Source organism: Bison bison, unplaced genomic scaffold, assembly GCF_000754665.1.
Source record: "Bison bison bison isolate TAMUID 2011002044 unplaced genomic scaffold, Bison_UMD1.0 scf7180017864469, whole genome shotgun sequence".
Classification (NCBI taxonomy): Eukaryota; Metazoa; Chordata; class Mammalia; order Artiodactyla; family Bovidae; genus Bison; species Bison bison.
Genome location: NW_011495030.1, coordinates 3,556,305 through 3,574,334, shown reverse-complemented (window position 1 = coordinate 3,574,334; position 18,030 = coordinate 3,556,305). Strand labels below are relative to the sequence as shown.

General features: G+C 38.2%; 1 protein-coding gene across 1 annotated transcript in view; it reads left to right on the top strand.

Moving 5' to 3' along the window:
• Nucleotides 1-18,030, top strand: part of PGM5 (phosphoglucomutase 5) — a 210,992-nt gene that overhangs the window by 72,299 nt on the left and 120,663 nt on the right. The gene's annotated exons all lie outside the window — the stretch shown is intronic.

Here is an 18,030-nt window from a genome sequence, read left to right as displayed (position 1 = left end):
AAGAAGCACCTCCTCAGTTCAGTTCAGTCACTCAGTTGTGTCCGACTCTTTGGAGCCCATGAATTGCAGCACGCCAGGCCTCCCTGTCCATCACCAACTCCCAGAGTTCACTCAAACTCATGTCCCTCGAGTCAGTGATGCCATCCAGCCATCTCATCCTCTGTCGTCCCCTTTTCCTCCTGCCCCCAATCCCTCCCAGCATCAGAGCCTTTTCCAATGAGTCAACTCTTCACATGAGGTGGCCAAAGTACTGGAGTTTCAGCTTTAGCATCATTCCTTCCAAAGAATACCCAGGACTGATCTCCTTTAGAATGGACTGGTTGGATCTCCTTGCAGTCCATGGGACTCTCAAGAGTCTTCTCCAACACCACAGTTCAAAAGCATCAATTCTTCGGCGCTCGGCTTTCTTCACAGTCCAACTCTCACATCCATACAGGACCACTGGAAAAACCATAACCTTGACTAGAAGTACCTCCTAGTTCTCAGCAAAGTTGATTATCGTTGTTATTTGGTATGTGAAACTCCTCAATGCTACTCTACATATATTTTTTAAGTTAAATGTACTACTTAAAGCACTTTAAATTATTTAAATATCTATTGGGTTAGCCAAAAAGCTTGTTCAGATTTTTCCATAAGATGTTGTGGAAATACCCAAACAAAATTTTTGCTTTCCCAAAATGTTGGTAATTAAAAACCAGCACATGTTTTGTCTATACTAGCCCAGCAATGATTTTCATTTTCTAGAAACAGAGTAGTATAATGGAAAGAAGGACTTTGAGATTATATGTCTTTCTAGTGTTTAAGCTTTGTATTCTAATCTTCATTCTTTAGGCATTAAAAAAATGTGGCTTCATAATCATACTACTTATTTCCCAGAGTTGTTGTAAAGTATCACAGAAGAGAATATGTAAAAGCAGCTTGCAATTTTCAAGTTCCTTACATATCCATATAATTACTTTTTGTTCCTTTCTGATCTTTGTTTACATATAAATGGTTCCAATCACAGTACCTTATACAAATTTGTGTTCTATTTTTCACATCTAACGTTAGGTTGTGCTGTAATCTACTAGCTTTTTTTCTATTGATGGACATTTAAATGGTTTACAGTTGCTCCCTATTATAATAATGTGGTGAAAAACATCTTTTTACATTTAGGCTTGGGTTTTGGGGTTTTTTGTTTTTTGTTTTTTTTGACCAATTGCTCTGGGACTAGTTCCAGAGGAGGGATTATGGAGTCAAAGTGAATGAGCAGGTTTTTTGTTTTTTTTCATCTATCCTGTCTTTTGAGCTTTTCCCTTCATCCAAGTACTCCTCCCTTTGGTAACTTTCCTAGAATGTCACAGAATGTTTAAATGCCCTCTTGAAAGCAGCCAGCAGGATTCAGACTCTACATTTGGTGGCCGTATTTCCATCTTTAGGCTCTATCAAAATGATTCAACTGTGAGGCCTCCCTCTAGACTACAGGGTCCTTCAGGGCAGGACTGTGTCTTAATCATATGCATCCTTGCATGGCCTGGCCTGTCATAAGATCTCAGTGAGTGAGTGTTCATTGGAAATGAACTGAGCAGATGGCTAATGCAGGATAGGCTCCTTACTGTCACCTGACTTGCTGAAACATTCATTCATCAAAGGATTGTTAAAAATGCCAGACACTGGTGCTAGAAACTGGAGCTAGAGAGGCAAATGCAGCACAGGTGGCCTCATTGCCCTAAGAGCAGAATTCCCAGTGGGAGGAGAAGACTTTGGTCTTCAGTCTGCGAATTCCCCGAGAAAGGGTTGCAGGCTGGAGCTGGCCTGACCCATGTAACATGATTTCAGGGAAGCCTCTTGCTCTGGCCAAATATTTTAATCATCTCCCCTCTAATATCAGTCATTCTGTAAGCAAGATCTTGTTACAGAGGTTGAGATGACAGAAGGGGCCTCTCCTGTGGTGCTTGAGAACCATATCCTGTGTCCAGAACTCCATACTGTGCTGTAAGAGCCAGTGAAAACAGAATTCCTTGACAAAGCAGGGCCAGGGAGGATTTCCAAATCCCCTCTGGAGCAGAAAATCCCTTTTTGATCCCATTGAGCATCATAAGGCCACCTGCTGTGGGCATGGATGCTGGGGGGTCTCTGGCCAATTCAGGGGAGATCAGAGCACTGAGCTTTTGAGTTGTGTATAAATAAGTCCATGTTTAAATATCACGTGTATGCCACTTGCCTATTGCTGGACAGCCTTGATAAGGGGAGTAGAAACTGAGTAAACAGTTCAGAGAAGTTTGCCTTGGCCTCAGACTCTGGGTTGTTTTGCAACCAATTCCTCTGGAGTCTCTCTAATTTATTGAAGGCTGGCTGAAAGCCAATCTTGGGTCTACCCTGAAGCCTCCTGTAGTGCTGGCTTAGCTTGAACTCTGAGGGCAGAGGTTGTCAAAGAGGACAGCTCTGCTCCAGAATTCTAATTATTCTTGTTTACTGTGGAAACCCTCAGAGAACTCTGACACGTTTTTCAGACCCCAGATTGTTTGGACATTCACGATTGAGCAATGACTTGGAGTTCTGTTTATGAGACAGAACATTGCAGCTTTCCTTTTACCATATTCTATTAAAGAGCTACCCAAATTTGGCTAAAAATTATGCTGTACTTTTTTATGCTTTGTGGTACAATCATCTGTAGAGTTTAGTAAAAATAAATGTATTGGATCTTACATACAGATGAAATTCAATATGATAATATTAATTAATTATTCTAATTTGGCCAGAAAGATGTTATTTGCCCAAGATTTTCACTTAACTTGTTGGGACTAAACAATTTTTCTATGTTTCAGACAGAGTATTAATGATCTGCAAGTTTTAACTGTAAAAAGGGAGATGGATATAGCACAGCTGTCTTGCATGGCGAGTAGGTGGCAGTTTCATATGTGCTGATTTAGTTAGAGGTTTGGTAGGTGTTTGATTTACTTTTGACTACCCATAGGTGGTTTCATTATCCCAGATTTATACTGATGAGCAAATGCTTTCAAACTTTTTCATCTCAGCTCTCGTTTCAAAGGTGCCTGTGTGTCTTCTTTTCTTTGCCTCTGGTGACTGACTTTTAGGCAGGCATAGTAATTCTTTTTTCCCCTGAGCCAGGATCACATCCTGTGTTTCAGCTGCAAGCTAGCAACCTGTCGGGAGTATGGAAATATAGATCTGGAGTTTGTGATTCTGCACAGAATCAGGATTTCCAGGAGTGTCTGTTAGAGGAAACCTGTTCTGTGCTTCTCATTTCTTAATGTTGGCTCTTAATGTTAATTCAAAGCAGCTGCCAGAGACCCAATTTCCCCTGGAAGTTGCTATCTCTAGTTTTCACTTTCTGCAGTCTCACATACACAGAAATCCAATGCAACTGATGAAATTTCTAGGAGTATTTGTGTTTTGCATAACATGCCCCACAATTTAGATTTTCTGCATAGATTCTACCATATAACTGGCAAAATGGAATCCATGGTGCCAGGGTGGGTTCAAATGCCAACTCTATTCTTACTAGTTGGGTAGTCTTAGACAAGTCTTCTAACCATTCTGTCTCTTGCAACATGAAGAGGAACACTGTCTTGGTTTAGTTTTGTCAAGTGGTTCAAGGCATATGGGTAAAGCACTCTCGGGTCTGCTTTAGTAATTGTTCTGTTGTAAGGATTATACCAGTCTTGCTGTAAGGATTATATGAAGTAACACTCTGAAGTTTTTAAAACAGTTCCTAGCACATGGTAGGCTTTTGGTATGCCTTAGTTTCTAGTATCATCTTAAGGATCTCAAGAAAATATTAATTCTTTCTCTCTGAAATGAGCACTAATTGAATACATGCCTACTGTGGGGAGTTTACATTTTCTTAATTTCTACAGGAGTAAATACAATCAATTGTTAAAAATAATCAACTAATCAATTAACCAACAAAACCAACTAACAAATCAACTAACAAAACCAGTCAACCAATTAAACCAATCAGTTCATATTCTAAAGCAGTAGAGTGACACTTAACTGTACTTCCTGTTAACACAAGGTTCATAAAACACAATCTTACATCAAAGAATTAATCCAACTGCCAACTAATACTCTCCCTTTAAGAAGTATTTTTGGCTGTTATGTCCCACAAAAAACAAAAGTCTTTGCCTGACAATGTTGTTTGTCAGTGTTTTTGGAAGTTAAATGAAATAAGTGCATTTTGGAATGAAATAGTATAAAATACATTTGGCATGAAATGTGGTGAAGAATTTCCCCCAAGTACAATTTTTCATTGGTTCCTAGGAAATACACTGTCTTGGATTAAAGAGTACTTGTTCTGTTTGTCCCAATATCTGGAGAAGAACAGGCGAAAGTTCTTTCTCAGGCCTCCATCCTAGAGTTTAATCGCTATCACAGTTCTGAATTCTTTCTGAAAAATAATCTATGTTGTTGTAATTCAAGGCAGTTTCCTTTTATTCTGTCTTCCACACTGATCCTTTGAACAACTGCCAGGGATGAACTTGAACCTCACCATCCTGTTACATAGGGAAGAATGCCAGTGAGCTAGAATAGGACTTAGTGTTGGTATTGCTGTGAGGAGGAGCAGTGTCTGGGTATCTGAGGTTGCTTATTATTTGCTTTATTCTCTTAACACCCTTAGGCTTTATTTGAAAGGCAAAACCCAATTGAAAAACTTCTGTTGTTATCTTGAGATATATCATTTGAAATGTAGAAATAACCTGAAAAATAGTTCTCAAAAATTAATACTTGTGGGGAATTGGTTTCCTTTTATCTTCACTACAATTTTAAGTTTAACCTTGAGATAGCTGTCCTCATTCTACAGGTTGAGTTTTCCAGCCCAGACTAGAGTGGCTGTTGCTGTTCTGTCTCATATCCCAGTTCTCGTGCTCGCAGTGGTTGTGCATGAGCAATCCACCAAACAGCTCCACATCTCATGGATAATCAAATAAAGGCATTTCGTGCTTTTCCTTTTCAGAGTGTTTACTCTGTTCAAGTAAATTCTACTTACTGATGTTTTCAGTGTTTGTAATCTCTTCTAGTGTATCACTAGTACAAGAGGTAAATCATTTAGAGAAAAATTAGGAGAGCATTTACGTATATCCCTTTCTGACCTTCACATTTTCTTATTCCCTAATTTAGTCATGATTTTTTCAAGACTCAATGGCATTAAATTCATCCATCAACTTTTCAGGAATTAAGTTTACTTGGATATTATTTCTAATCTGGAGACTTGTGGCCCTCATTACCAGGTGTAGAAATGGCTTCAGCTTTCTCATCATAAGGGAAATCTCAGATTTCCTTTCCCATACCTGTATGTGTATATACTTGAGTTCTCCATGTCTTGTCTCTTATGAGCAGAAACAAAGACAGACAGAAGGTTTGAAAACTTTTAGGTGATTGTTCTTTCCTGATTAGAGTATTACTTTCTCACTTAAGTCTTTCCTTGAATTCAAGTTCTTTATCTTTTGAAATTAAAAAAAATCAGTCATTATATGCATATATGCATCTGATATTCAAATTTTATCAATAAGTAATTTTTGTAATGAATTTTGATCTTTTTTTCCCTCTAGTTTTATAGAAATATAATTGACATATTACACTGTGTAAGTTTAAGTTGTACAGTGTGATGATTTGATAGATATATGTATTGAGAAATAATCACCACGATGAGTGAGTTAGCATATCCATCTCCACACATTTACCCTTTTTTATGGTGAGAACTTTTAAGATCTATTCTCTTAGCAACTTATAAGTCTACTACAGAGTATTGTTAACTATAGTCACTGTGCTGTACATTACATCCTTGGAACTTACTTATAACTGGATGTTTGTACCCTTTGAATATCTTCACTCATTTCCCTCAACCTTCCCCCTACCTCTGGCAGCCACCAATCTACTCTCTCTTTCAATGATTTATTTTTTAGCTTTCACACATAAGGATTTTTTTTTTCTTTTTGATTCTGTTGTAAATAGACTGTTTATTTTTTTTCAGATAGTTTGTTGTTAGTGTTTAGAAACACAACTGATTTTTGTTTGTCGATTTTGTATCCTGCAACTTCATTGAATTCATTGATTAGTTCTTTTTTTTTTTTATTTTATTTTTAAACTTTACATAGTTGTGTTAGTTTTGCCAAATATCAAAATGAATCCGCCACACGTATACATGTGTTCCCCATCCTGAACCCTCCTCCCTCCTCCCTCCCCATACCATCCCTCTGGGTCGTCCCAGTGCACTAGCCCCAAGCATCCAGTATCGTGTATCGAACCTGGACTGGCAACTCGTTTCTTACATGATATTTTACATGTTTCAATGTCATTCTCCCAAATCTTCCCTCCCTCTCCCTCTCCCACAGAGTCCATAAGACTGTTCTATACATCAGTGTCTCTTTTGCTGTCTGGTACACCGGGTTATTGTTACCATCTTTCTAAATTCCATATATATGCGTTAGTATACTGTATTTATGTTTTTCCTTCTGGCTTACTTCACTCTGTATAATAGGCTCAAGTTTCATCCACCTCATTAGAACTGATTCAAATGTATTCTTTTTAATGGCTGAGTAATACTCCATTGTGTATATGTACCATAGCTTTCTTATCCATTCATCTGCTGATGGACATCTAGGTTGCTTCATTGATTAGTTCTTAAAGAGAGTTTTTCGGTGGAGTCTTTAGAGTTTCCTATGTATAAGATAATGTTATCTGTGAACAGAGACAATTTTACTTCTTTCTTTCTAATTTGGATACTTTTTATTTATTTTTTATTTTACCTGATTGCTTTGGTTAGGACTTCAATTACTCTGTTGAATTAGAGTAGTAAGTATTCTTGCCTGGAGAATTCCATGGACAGAGGAGCCTGGCAAGCTACAGCCCATGGTGTCACAGAGTACGACATGACTGAGTGACTAATGCTTCACTTTGCTTTCTTTTTTTGTAGTGTCCTTATCTGGCTTTGATGTCAGAGTAATGCTGGCCTCATAAAATGAGTTTGGAAGTGTTCCTTCCTCGTCAGCTTTTTGGAAGAATGTGAAAAGGATCGGCATTAATTCTTTAAATGTTTGGTGGAATTCACTAGTAAAACCATCTGGTCTTGGGCTTTACTTTGTTGGGAGATTTTTGATTACTGACAATCTTCTTACTCATAGGTCTGTTCAGGTTTTATATTTCTTTGTGATTTAGCCTTAGTAGGTTTTATGCATCTAGGAGTTTATCCATTTCTTCTAATTTGCCCAATTTGTTGGCAAATAATGGTTCCTAGTTGTCTCTTATGATCCTTTGTATTTCTGTGGTATCAGCTGGAAATGCTCCTCTTTCATTTATAATTGTATTCATTTTATTCCTCTTTTTTTTTTTTTTGGGTGAGTCTAGCTAAAAGTTTGTCAATTTTGTTGATCTTTTCGAAGAATCAACTCTTAGTTTTGTTAATCTCTTCTGTTTTCCTTTTCTCTATTTCACTTATTTCTGACCTAATCTTTATTATTTCACTCCTTCTGCTAACTTTGGGCTTCATTTTTTTCTAATTTCTTAGGGTGTACTGTTAGGTTGTTTAAGAACTTTTTTCTTAGTGTATGCCTTATACACTTTCTTCTCAAAATTGCTTTTTCTGCTTCCATTTTCATTTGTCTCAAAATAATTTTTAAAATTTCCTTTTTCATTTCTTCTTTGATTTACTGTTTGTTCAGAAGTGTGTTGTTTAATTTCCATGGGTTTTTTACTTTTTCAGCTTTCTTCCTGTTATTGATTTCTAATTTTGTACTATTGTAGTTAGAAAAGATACTTGATGTAATTTCTGTTTTCTTAAATTTGTTTAGACTTGTTTTGTGGCCTAACATATGATCTGTCCTGAAAAATATTCCCTGTGCACTTGAGTAGAATGTGTATTCTGTTGATGTTGGATAGAATGTTCTATATATGTCTATTAGGTTCATTTACTCTATAGTATTGTTTCAATCCTCTGTTTCCCTATTGGTTCTCACTGTGATTCTTTTAAATACAGTTCTATGAATATCATATCTGCCTGTTCCCTTGGAATATTTTGTGACCTGAATAAATTCTGACCTCATGTGACCAAGTTTCAGGGCTGTGTGCCATTCAAAGAAACAACCAAAAGCAAATGAACAGTGGTTCTAAATTTTGCTTACAGTTCTCAGAACATGTTAAAGTGGATCAAATGTACAGAACTTGTCTATGATTCTCATACTGTTCTTGCATTTCCTTTTTGTTGGAGGCCACCTGAAGCCTTCTTCTATATTTTCTCTTTTCCATGTCTCCCCAGTCTCTCCACTGTTTTTTCACCTCTTGGATTCTTTTCAGTCCTACCTGTTTCTTCCCATTCTTCTTATTCTGTGTCACAGGAAGCCAGCAATTAAGTTGGGAAGATAAAAAAATCTCTTCAGAGGCTAGGCAAAGAGGAGACAATAAGCAGGAAGAGACAAAATTATCTTTCCTGGGGAGCAGAGGCCTCCAGGGTTCAGAGTGAGGCTAGGAATACTCAAATAATAATAAATTTTTTTTCTGTCTCAAAAGCATTTTTAAAAAGAACACAGGGATTTAATATAGCTATTAAAGCTCTTGCTTTACTTAGCTGAGGTTAAGCTTTCCAAAAGAGGCAACTTATCCACAGTTCTTAAGCCTATGGCAACGGAATGTGTGCTCAGAGAAACCTCAGATAATATATTTACAATATTCTTCTAGAATTGTAACAGATACAGGGGTAAAATGCACTATTAAGAGTCTTAGTCTATTCCATCTCACAGGGAGGGTTGATTTTCCAGGAGTCTGTGCTGTGATTTTCCAGAATTTCCCTCTAGGAATAGGTAAAGGGGGCAGCTGGTTGGAAGGGGGCAGTGCTGGGGAGAATGATACTCGGGTTTGAAAGCACTGTGTACAAGATAGACAGAATATAATTTTTTCACATCAAAGAATGCATGGAGTGGTGGTGACTGTTGGAGATCAATGCGGTGCCAAAACTACCCCCATGTCCCACCCAGGGAATTCCTACTGCTCACATGTGAGCTCTTTACAGCCCAGGAGCCTTTCCTGAGTACCATATGCCTCAGGTTACTAACATATTCTCAGATTATTTTATTATTCTTGTAGGAGACTTTTTGTAATGTTACTTTTTGTTTTTTAAAATTCCTCCCTCAGTTGTATGTGGCTTTCCAGACGTACGCATACATGCACACACAGACATGTGCACACAGTTTTAATTTGTTTTTTAAACAAACAAGAAAATGAGGTCATACTCACTCTTTGATCTGAAAATTGCTTTTTTCACTTTACAGTTTTTCATGAATATCTATGTCAGAATATTTAAATGCACTATATTGTTTTTAACAGCTGTTTTATTTCATTATATGGTAATAGAATCTTGTACTCAATAATTTCCCCATTGTTGGACATGTAGGTTGCTTTCACCTCTTCATTCTACAAACAGTGGTGCAGTGGATGTCCTAGTATATATGATTTTTACATATTTGTGCTGATATTTCTATACTATGAATTCCTAAAAGTGTAATTTCTATCTTAAAGAGAGTGTGCCTTCAAAATTGCAATTGCTCTTGCAAAATTAACACCTCTCTCCAAAGGAAAAAAACTTTTGCTCTCAAAGGCATGGGTTCTAATCTGAATTCTATTACCAAGTTATACACTTGGAGCAGGTTGCTTCTTTTCTCCTTTGTGTTGGCTTCCTGTCTGTGAAATGAGAGAATGGAAGCTATTTGACAGTCTCTGAGTTTCAGTGGCCAATGAATCTTTACATTTACAAACTGATATTGCCCATTTCAGAGAATTGTTTAGGGCAGTCCCTAACCAGTATGAAAATCTCCTCTTTAAAATATTGTGAAAGCAGAGGTAATTTAAGTTCCTTCTGATTTAGCTTTTATTAATAAACAAATCTGTTAACCCCCTGGAAGATTCTTTTGAGACATTCAAGCTGTGAATTTTTCTTTCAAGGCTTTTTGAAAACTGAGAGACATAACTGAACAAACTCCCATTTAGACCAGATTTTGTTTATTTTGTCCAATTCAAATCAGTTTGATGGCTATGTGTTTATGTGTGCTCTTAAACATTCCCCAGTACTTGGAAAGGGCACATTTGACCTGTTGGTCAATGAACAGATTTAGTTTTAATCAAGTTCCAAGTCAGTTATAGCACTCATGTGATGGTAATCTTTCATTTAATGGCCATGTTTTGCATACTGAACCTTGTAAAAATCAAATACATAAATAAAATGAAGAGGTTGGGAAAGATGTTAAGTTTGGTTTCTTTTAACCTTATGCTTTTGAAGGGCTCAGAGCCAAAAGAAGTGGAAGGGTAGAATGATGGAGACTTTACTCTTTATTTACTTAGCTGAACAAATCTGTAGAAGTCTGGAACTATCTTCTGGAAAATACAGTATTCACCAGTTCCTAGGAGTCCGTCAAGGAAACAGTCCAGGTTTAAAACAGCAAATATCAAAGTGGATTTGAAAGCTATTCAAACCAATACAGGTATGGTTTAGAGTTAGCATTGGTTAATACTTTCACACCTTCTGTGTGAAAGACTATTTGCAAATAATCCATGTGCTAGTTATAGTTAGCTAAAGGTCTGAAATCTAGTGTTAGAATTTTTAATTTCTCTGTGATGTTGGAACCTAACCAGAGTGAGTGTGCATCATAGATTTTGCCAGTGAATGATATTAATTTGATTTTTAAATGAATTTGAGCCATAACAGATTAGGTCAAGGATGGGCAATTAGCTCAAATGGGGCTTTTTCACATATTGGTTAGTATCCTTTGAAATAGAGTGAAAAAGTATTCATAAACAGAAAATTAAAACACAATCAGATTCTTTTTTTTTTTTGTAAACTTGAATTTAGTAATATTAATATATAAGAACCAGGTAATAATCCTCCTTAAACAGGAGCAGAAGCTTTTAGGTCATAAGGTATTAATAGAAAGAATCTGGTGGGGCCATGATGGTCATGAGTGAGTGGGAGTTATAGATAAGTCAGAGTAATGAAAAACAGAACCTGGAAGATAAAGTAAGAAAAATACATATAGAATGGAATATGTGGCTGCCAGTGAGAAGGGATAGCTGGGTTAGGGTGGTGACAAGCCATATGACAAGTCATATGCCCTCCTTGGATTTTGAACTCAGTTGTATTTCCTGCATATTCAACGTATATGCAGAGTACATCATGAGAAACACTGGGCTGGATGAAGCACAAGCTGGAATCAAGATTGTTGGGAGAAATATCAATAACCTCAGATATATAGATGACACCACCCTTGTAGGAGAAAGTGAAGAAGAACTAAAGAGCCCCTTGATGAAAATGAAAGAGGAGAGTGAAAAGGTTGGCTTAAAACTCAATATTCAGAAAACGAAGATCATGGCATCTGGTCCCATAACGTCACAGAAAACAGATGGGGAAACAGTGGAAACAGTGAGAGACTTTATTTTGGGGGGCTCCAAAATCACTGCTGATGGTGACTCCAACCGTGAAATTATAAGAAGCTTGCTCCTTGAAAGAAAAGTTATGACCAACCTAAAAAGCAGAGACATTACTTTGGCAACAAAGGTCCATCTGGTCAAAGCTCTGGTTTTTCCAGTAGTCATGTATGGATGGGAGAAGGCAATGGCAACCCACTCTAGTACTCTTGCCTGGAGAATCCCAGGGACGGGGGAGCCTGGTGGGCTGCCATCTATGGTGTCACACAGAGTCGAACACGACTGAAGCAACTTAGCAGCAGCAGCAGCATGTATGAATGTGGGAGTTGGACTATAAAGAAAGCTGAGTGCCAAAGAATTGATGCTTTTGAACTGTGGTGTTGGAGAAGACTCTTGAGAGTCCCTTGGACTGCAAGGAGATCAATCATAAAGGAAATCAGTCCTGAATATTTCATTGGAAGGACTGATGCTGAAGCTGAAACTCCAGTACTTTGGCCACCTGATATGAAGAACTGATTCCTTGGAAAGGACCCTGATGCTGGGAAAGATTGAAGGCAGGAGGAGAAGAGGATGACAGAGGATGAGATGGTTGTATGGCATCACTGACTCGATGGACATGAGTTTGAATAAACTCCGGGAGTTGGTGATGGACAGGGAGGCCTGGCGTGCTGCAGTCCATGTGTTCGCAGAGTTAGACATGACTGATTGACTGAAGTGAACTGTATTTCCTGACGTAGGTGTTTAACTTCAGTTTGGATAGCAATGTGCTTCCACCATTTAAGTGAACCAGCTTGGAATTAAGTGTAAATTCATATTTATTAATGAATTTCTTCACTAAAATTAAAATATGATGTCATATTTATACAGAAGTAACTCCTGATTTTCTATTATTGACAATAACAGAATTGGTTTATATATAAAAATGTTTGTAGCATACATTTCACTTCATTATCCCTGTCAGGTCACATCACTTTGAAATTAAAACCAAATGAGACATGTCACATACCCTTCAGTAACTTGCAAATTAAAAATTCTTGGCAACATAGTGTTTGAGGTTTTTCTTTCTTTTACAAATTTCCTCCACTTCATTTCCTCTGAGTGCTTGTTGAAAGAGGTTTTGATGAAAAGATATTCTTAGTGGGGGAAAAAAGAATCTTGGCAAGTTCCATTTAATGTTTTACCTTAAAGAAAAAGGAATTCTTAGTAACACCTCAGGGAGCCCAGTTCACAGGCAACCATCTATAAATTGGTAAATAGCTCTTTCCAAAGACACTTTATACATGTTGCTACATCACAGAGTTTTCAAACAATGAATAGTTTGGCTCCATGTAAGAGATCTTTAGGTATTCAAGGACAGAGATCAAATTTTTCAAAGGAATACACACAGACTCACATAAACATGCACACACATATGCACATACTAAACATATGCATAGTTCAGTTCAGTTTAGTCGCTCAGTCGTGTCCGACTCTTTGCAACCCCATGAACTGCAGCATGCCAGGCCTCCCTGTCCATCACCAACTCCCGGAGTTCACCCAAACCCATGTCCATTGAGTTGGCGATGTCATCAAATCATCTCATTTGCCCCCTTCTCCTCCTGCCCTCAATCTTTCCCAGCATCAGGGTCTTTTCCAATGAGTCAGCTCTTCGCATGAGGTGGCCAAAGTATTGGAGTTTCAGCTTCAACATCAGTCCTTCCAATGAACACCCAGGACTGATATCCTTTAGGATGGACTGGCTGGATCTCCTTGCAGTCCAAGGGACTCTCAAGAGTCTTCTCCAACACCACAGTTCAAAAGCATCAGTTCTTCGGTGCTCAGCTTTCTTTGTAGTCTTAACTCTCACATCCATACATGACCACTGGAAAAACCATAGCCTTGACTAGATGGACCTTTGTGGACAAAGTAATGTCTCTGCTTTTCAGCATGCTGTCTAGGTTGCATAACCAAAGTACTTTATAGAAATGCTACCAGTTTCTCTCTTGGCCAAAAAGAGCAAATTGATGCTCTGCAGTTACATTTTTTAATTATTTGGCTATCATTTAAAAATTAGGAGATTTTGTATGAAAATCCAGATTGTTACTGTTTTATTGAAAAACTAAAGTTCTGGTGCTACTGGACCTGCATTCCCGATAGGAGTGGTTGTTCGGAGCTTATCAGAGCCCTGGCAGAACTGGGCTTTCTAGTTTACCACTGTCCTTATCATTTTTTGGTGTCATAGGTCCAATTGGCTGCTTGACCTCTGTGGCTTGTGGAGGCATGTGAGTTTGCAATCTTTGATTAAGGACCCAAATTCCTTAAACTTTAGCCAATATTAGGGTGATCTGGGGTAGAATCTGAGCAGCTGCAGGTTATCTGTAGCTGCTTGACTGTATTCTGAGAAATGGCTCTCCACGGCAGTTGTGCATCAGCGTCTCCTATGGAGCTCTCCAAAAACCTACATTTTGTCCTCCACTTCCCTGCTGCTGCTGCTAAGTCACTTCAGTCGTGTCCCACTCTGTGCTACCCCATAGACAGCAGCCCACCAGGCTCCCCCGTCCCTGGGATTCTCCAGGCAAGAACACTGGAGTGGGTTGCCATTTCCTTCTCCAATGCATGAAAGGGAAAAGTGAAAGTGAAGTTGCTCAGTCGTGTCTGACCCTCAGCGACCCCATGGAGTGCAGCCTACCAGGCTCCTCAATCCATGGGACTCTCCATGCAAGAGTACTGGAGTGGGGTGCCATTGCCTTCTCCACTTCCACTTCCCAGTTCCCCTTTAAGAGCCTGTAGGTCTGGTGAGAAGCCGGGGAATCTAAAGGCTTAAAAAGCTTTTCTCTTGTTTCTGATTTTAAGTTAGATGATGTATGCATGTTTTATATACCCTGTCTTCCACTGAAAGCAGCTATAAAATCTGGACAGGAATATGGGTTGGCTAATTGAGGACTCTGAAAAGTAAGTAGTAGACAGATTGAGGAAGACCATAAATTAAAGCACTACGAAACTGGTAATGAGTTTACCTTTTGTGTGTATCTAGAATCTTCCAGCCTGAACTCATTGCAGCCTAAAACCTGGACATGCACATCAGCGCAGATAGAACTCCAGATAAGTCTTCTACTTCTGGTTCAAGGAGCCTAACTCTTACAGAGTTTGTGTGAGAAAGCTCCCCATTTTTCTTGGTTCCCTCTCTTTTTTCCATTCTCTCATGCCATAGCTCCAAAGAAGTCCAGGGGTAGCAGTAACAGTAGTAGTAAAGTGACTAACTGGGGCCTAAAACTTAGGGGGAAGGAAACATTCCTCTTACCTGGACAAGTAGTTCCAAGACAGTCGGGGAAAATACGGCTGCTTTGTTTTTCTCCTGTCTTCCCACTGCTTGACTATCCCTACCCCCAGAAACGGGGGCAGACATGGGAAGTGTATGGTAGAATGGAGTAAAGAAAGTGCCAGCTTTCTGGTCAGAGTACCAAAAAGAGCCCTAGGAAAGTTGGAAAGTATCAGGGAGATAAAAAAGAGCTAAGTTGCTTCAGTCGTGTCTGACTTTTTGCAACCCTATGGATCATAGCTCGCCAGACTCCTCCATCCATGGGATTCTCCAGGCAAAAATACTGAAGTGGGTTGCCATGCCCTTCTCAAGGGAAAATTACCAGCCCAAGGATAGAACCTGTGTCTCTTGCTTATGTCTCCTGCATTGGTAGGTGGGTTCTTTTTTATTATTATTATTAATTTTTTATTGAAGGATAATCGCTTTACAGAATTTTGTTGTTTTCTGTCAAACCTCAACATGAATCAGCCATAGGTATACACATATACCCTCCCTCTTGAACCTCCCTCCCATCTCCCTCCCCATCCCATCCCTCTAGGTTGATACAGAGACACTGTTTGAGTTTCCTGAGCCATACAGCAAATTCCCCTTGGCTATCTATTTTACTTATGGTAACATAAGTTTCCATGTTACTCTTTCCATACATCTCAACCTCTCCTCCTCTCTCCCCACATCCATAAATCTGTTCTGTATGTCTGTTTCTCCATTGCTGCCCTGTAAATACATTCTTCAGTACTATTTTCCATATATATGTGTTAAAATATAATGTTTTTCTTTCTCTTTCAGACTCACTTCACTCTGTATAATAGGCTCTAGGTTCATCCACTTCATCAGAACTGACTCAAATGCATTCCTTTTTATAGGCGAGTAATATTCCATTGTGTGTATGTACCACAACTTCTTTATCCATTCATCTGTCGATAGACATCTAGGTTGCTTCCATGTTCTAACTATTGTAAATAGTGCTGAAATGAACAATGGGATCCATGTGTCTTTCAATTTTGGTTTCCTCAGGGTATATGCCTAGGAGTGGAATTGCTGGGTCATATGGTGGTTTTATTCCTAGTTTTTTAAGGAATCTCCATACTCTCTTCCATAGTGGCTGTATCAATTTATATTCCCATCAACAGTGCCAAAGCGTTCCCTTTACTCCACACCCTCTCCAGCATTTATTGTTTGTAGACTTTTTGATGATGGCCATTCTGACTGGTGTGAGGTGATATCTCACTGTGGTTTTGATTTGCATTTCTCTAATAATGAACAATGTTAAGCATCTTTTCATGTGTCTGTTAGCCATCTGTTGGGCTTCCCTCATGGCTGTTAGTAAAGAATCCGGCTGCAACGCAGGAGACACCTGTTCAATTCCTGGGTCAGGAAGATCCACTGAAGAAGGGATAGGCTACCCACTCCAGTATTCTTGGGCTTCCCTTGTGGCTTAGCTGGTAAAGAATCTGTCTGCAATGCAGGAGACCTGGGTTTGATCCCTGGGTTGGGAAGATCCCCTGGAGAAGGAAAAGGCTACCACTCCAGTATTCTGGCCTGGAGATTTCCATGGACTGTGTAGTCCATAGGGTCACAAAGAGTTGGACACGACTGAGTGACTTTACTCACTTTAGCCATCTGTATGTCTTCTTTGGAGAAATGTCTGTTTAGGTCTTTTCCTTGCTTTTTGATTGGGTTGTTTGTTTTTCTGGCATTGAGTTGTATGAGCTGATTGTATGTTTTGGAAATTAATCCTTTGTCAGTTGTTTCATTTGCTATTATTTTCTCCCATTCTGAGGGTTGTCTTTTCACTTTGCTTATATTTTCCTTTGCTGTGCAAAAGCTTTTAAGTTTAATCAGGTCCCACTTGTTTACTTTTGTTTTTATTTCCATTACTGTAGGAGCTGGGTCATAGAGGATCTTGCTTTGATTTATGTCATTGAGTGTTCTGCCTATGTTTTCCTTGAAGAGTTTTATAGTTTCTGGTCATGCATTTAGGTCTTTAATCCATTTTGAGTCTATCTTTGTGTATGGTGTTAAGAAGTGTTCTAATTTCATTCTTTTACATGTAGCTGTCCAGTTTTCAGTAGTTGGGTTCTTTACCATTAGCACCACCTGGGAAGCCCCCAAAAGAGGATGGAGTCAGGTAAAATAACCCTCAAGTTATGCATGAATTACTGGGTTCACTCCTGAGCTGAGCATGCATGGATATGACTCTAAACAGTATACACTGGCTTTGAGAACTCAGAAGTCCTGCAAAGTCTTTGAAAAACTGAAATTATATTAGACCACTTTACTGAAAGAATTTACTAAAAGTACATAATAATCCTAAATGTATTTGCTCCTACTAACAGAACTTCAAAGTACCTGAAGGAAAAATGGACAAAAGAGGGAGAAAAAATAGAGAATTCCAAAATTCTAGTTGAAGAAATCAACAGTTTTATCCCAGAAACTTATAGAGCAGCAAAATCAGATAGATTAGACAGAAAATCAGCAAGTGCATGGAAATACTGAACAACACTATCCATCAACTGTGTATTATTGACATTTATAGAACACTCTTACCATCTGCAAAATAAGTATTCAAGTACATGGAACATTCTCCAAGGGAGACCATATATCCTGGGTCATTAAGACAAACAATAATAACAAAATGTAGAAGAATTGTATGTTCCCTCACCATAAAGGAATTAGACTAAAGTTTGGTAAGAGAATGATAAAAGGAAAATCTCGAAATATTTGGAATTTAAAGAACAGTCTTCTAAATAACCTGTGGATCAAAGAGAAAGTTTCAAGGAAAATTGAAAATATTTTGAACTAATTGAAAATAAATATGACACAGAAAAAATTGTGAGAGGCAGATAAAGCATTACAGAGTGGGAAATTATAGCATCAAATGCCTATATTAAAAAAGCAGACAGTTATCAAACCAATAATGTATGCTTTCACCTTAAAAAACTAGAAAAAAAGGAGCAAAATAAATACAAATCAAGGAAAAGACAGGACATAATAAATATAAGAGCAGAAATCAGTGATACTGAACATAATAAAACAATTATAAAATCAACATCCAAAAAACTGGTTCTTTGAAAAGATGAATAAAATTGATAATCTTCAATTTTAATTTTTTTAGTCTATTAATGGGCATCTACAAAATAACCCACAGCTAAAACTATAGTTAATGGTATAAAAATGAATGCTTCCCCCCTCAAGATCAGAAACAAGACACAGTTGTCCACTCTCACCACTACTGATCAACATTGTCCTGAAAGTTCTAGCAATGTGATAAGACATGAAAAGGAATTAAAAGGCATATAGAGTAGAAATTGGAGAAGGAAATG